Below are 4,251 nucleotides of genomic sequence, written 5' to 3' on the forward strand. Positions count from 1 at the left end.
ACTCCAATATCATCTTCTCCTCCTCAATTTTTCTTATTTTTTCCTTCAAGAAATTGTTTTCTTCTTCAACTAAATTTAACCTCTCGACAATAGGGTCAGTTGGAATTTCCGGTTCAACAACCTCCTAGATAAATAAAATCTATGTCACGTTGGTCGGCATAATTTTCGTAAACAATAAATGAACCAATAGTTATGAAAAGATAATATATACCACATCCGAATCATAGACAGGACGAGGGCCGACGGGGGCGGATACCAAAACCATCGCACTATATAAGATGCAATAATAAAAGTAAGAAAATAATACAAGTATCTATCTAAACATACAAGTAAGAATATTTTTCCTTTCAGAAAGAAGATAAGAACAAGAGGCTCACCGCGGTGGTGCCGGCGATGAGATCGGTGCGGGTGATCGACGGCGGTGAAGACGGGGATGGGGCGTGACAGACCGCTAAACCTAGACAAATATTAAGGAAAATGGAGCTTGGAGGTCGAGCTTGGAGAGAAGAAAGCTTAAGTAGTGTGGCTCGGGCATTCCATCGAACACCTTGTCTGCATAGAAGGTGATCTAGAGCACCACCAAGCCCTCTCCCCCTCGGCGGCCAGAAAAAACAGAGCAGTGTGCTCTGCTCTTAAGCGAGGGGGTATATATAGGCACCTCATTGGTCCCGGTTGGTGGAATGACCCGGGACTAAAGGGCAGCCTTTGGTCCCGGTTCGAGCCACCAACCGGGACCAATGGTGGTGGGCCAGGAGCGAGGCCCATTGGTCCCGGTTCATCCCACCAACCGGGACCAAAAGGTCCAGACGAACCGGGACCAATGGCCCACGTGGCCCGGCCGGCCCCCGGGGCTCACGAACCGGGTCCAATGCCCCCATGGGTCCCGGTTCTGGACTGAACCGGGACTAATGGGCTGACCTGGCCTGGACCTTTGCCCCCTTTTCTACTAGTGCTAGCTACTCCGGTGACCTAGCGGCCCCGATGCTCCACACGCCTCCTGTTTCATTCCCACCAGAAAGTGACTGATCCAAATTCTGTTTCCTGGTGACTGATTGTAGCTAAATTGTATCTTTTTTAATATGCATATAATAGAATGAGGTACAAGCACACCTATCCTACATCGATGATATTTGTGTCGGTCCACAAACAATGCTTAGCCACAATTTTGCCTCTGGTTTGTTAAACCATTAAGCTTTCGCCGAACCCTAAAAACTGGTTGTGAAACTTGTCACTACATAATGTTTTTGCTATTTTTTTAATTTTTAATTTTCTCCATTTATGTATATTTTGAAATGTTCCAACATTGAGGAATATTTTTGTTTTATTTACTTTGTATGGTCTTGAGGGGTGCCTCGATGACTTGTCTTTAGATTGTTAGGGTTGTAAGCTTAACAAACAAATTCATGTACCTTATCCTCATAGTGAGCCATTGTCTCAACATACTTTTGATCTTGTTCATTTACATGTTTGAGGGGTCTATCTCCCTTTGCTTCGAAAGGTCTTCACGGATAGTACATTATTTTGAGAGTGAGACAAAAATGCTTTTATTCCTCATAATAAAATTGCTTTTGGGTTGACTATATTATAAAGTCGGGTCAGGTGTAATCTGTAACTTGTTAGAGTTTTAGATTTTTGCAGATGCCTTTTCCTTTCTTACTTTTACACTTAAAACAGAAATGCCAGATCAAACAGAAATAGATCTATGAAGCACTGATTTACCCCCTTTTTGGAATGAGCTTGCATGTGCTAGCTTCTTGTACACATAAGTCCTTCCTTTTACAGATGATTTTTCACATAAGTTGTTCAACAATCATGTGAAGAGTTAGTGGCCACTTCTATCAGAATAATAACTATTTGCTTTGAATGAAGTGGTTCAAAAGCACTTCATTCACTGCCATGGTTCAGTTTCTCAAAATCCTCCATGTAATGCCTTGGTTACAATGCCCAAAAAGATGCACCTAATATATAGGAAAGAAGGGAGTATATATAATTAATGGTGGTGGCATGTGTTGCTCATCACTCTACATACCCTGATCACCACATGCCTTTTGTTCCAATCATTGTCATGAACGAGAGTATAGGGAGGTCTCGGTGTCAGTGCCTTGCCTAGTGAGCGTCATCTTGCTTAACCAAAGAGCCATTCATCACCACAAGCAATGTAAGGGGGGAAAACTAAGGCAACTAAGTAGGAGACTAGGAAAACACAAGCCACTCAAATGCCTTATAAGCCAAACGAAATCCATTATTTAAGATCTAAATGCCATGTAACCACTATTGTCGATGCTACATCTTGTAGTTTATAGGCTCGAAATCACATCACTACAGATAGTGCAACCCGCATAAGGTTTCACATGAACCTTTCCGTGTACACATTTTGTGGGCCGGGGCGGGGGGGTGGTACACACTCACACACTTCTCTCTAAAGAGCTCTAAAGTGTCCATTCACAAGCAAGATGTCATTGTTTGTCTTTGGATCTTGAGGAGAAGTGGGTTTGTGCACCATCTTTGATTATTCAAAAGGTTGGTTTTCCAATATGAAGAAACGTGATGTCTGAGAATACTAAATCTCATGGTTCAGTTTTTCAACCAAATGGTGATCGGGAAACTGATAATAATGGAAATCTAGACACTAATGAGGATCCCCAACAAGATAATGATCATCAAAATAATGATGTTCCACCACCTCCTCCTCCTGTGAGAAGACCACGGCGTTAAAGGAAGAAAGCCATCTAAGATGATTGTCACTTTCATGAGTGAGGATATAAATGATAAAGGAAAGGTGTAGGATCCAAACTCTTATAAGGAAGCCATTAGAAGTGAAGATTCGTCCAAATGGTTGGTTGCCAAGGAAGATGAGTTCAAATCTATGGTATCAAATGACGTTTAGGACTTACTAATAATTCACGATGGAGCTAAGAAAGAAGGTTCCAAGTGGGTCTGCAAAACCAAGTATGATTCCAGAGGGAATATCGAGAGGTTCAAAACAAGGCTTGTGACAAAAGGGTTCACATAGAGAGAAGGAGTTAACTATAACAAAACCTTGTCTCATGTCTCAACCAAAGATTCATTCACAATATTCATGGCATTAGTAGCTCATTATGACCTAGAACTGTTGCAAATGGATATTAAAAACGACGATTCTAAATGGTGGCCTGAACGAAGACGTTTGCATGACTCAACCGAAAGACTTTGTTGTGGAAGAAAAGGAACATTTATTTGTAAAATGTGCGAGTGGCGAGTGATCATTTTTGCCCGCCACTTCTGTCCACAAAGCAGTGGCCGCTGACCTTGTGTACCTGCCACTACTACTCTTCCAAAATACCAGTGGCGGGTACCTGGCCACACCCGCCACTAAATTCAGCCCACCTATAAGTCTTCTTCCTAGTAGTGAACTTGTTGATCACATCTCTATGTATCTCTTATACATCATTTCAATGGGCGTGCTTCGAGCTCAAGGACTCTCTTCTGAGGAACGTCAAGACAACCAAGTGATCTTGCTATGAGGTCTCACCTTCACCCTCGTCACACCTCTCAGATCGTTCGTCTCCATGTTAGCACGACACACCTTGAAGTGATATGTGTTTCAGACGGCGCTACATTTCGAAGAGCACAAACTACGTGATATTTTATTGTGAGAGATATCATCCACATAAAACTGACTAACACACACTGAAAAGGGTTCATAAGGGATAAACATCACAGGCAATTCAAAATAGCATGATATGGTATAGCCCCTTCAATCGGAGAAGTCCTCTTTGCCTTCGCGAACTTTCAACCTAAAGCGTAGACGTGGCAGTAGAAAATGCTGCCTAGGCAGCAGTTTTATCAAAACTAGATAAACACTGCCTTGTTAGCAGTTTTGTCAAGAAAACATATTTTCTAAAAAACTGCTTACTGTGGCAACATAAAATAGCTGATGTGGCAGCAATTTCGAAAATCATTGTCGTGGCAGCAGCTCATTTAGCTTTTCTTCTCCGTCTTTGTGTACACCCTCCTACGCGGGGGTCCTTCATATGCACTAGTAGAAAAAGGCCCATTTGTCCCAGTTCATGAGGCCTATTTGTCCCGGTTGCCGAACCGGGACTAAAGGGTCGGTACTAAAGCCCAATACCTTTAATCCCGGTTCGCCCAGGAACCTGGATAGATGGGGCTCCACGTGGCCGCTGCAGCTTGCCCAGGCAGGAGGGCCTTTTGTCCCGGTTGGTGCCACCAACCGGGACCAAAAGGCTTCCACGCGTCAGCAGTTCAGGG

Source organism: Triticum dicoccoides, chromosome 7B (assembly GCF_002162155.2).
Source record: "Triticum dicoccoides isolate Atlit2015 ecotype Zavitan chromosome 7B, WEW_v2.0, whole genome shotgun sequence".
Lineage (NCBI taxonomy): Eukaryota > Viridiplantae > Streptophyta > Magnoliopsida > Poales > Poaceae > Triticum > Triticum dicoccoides.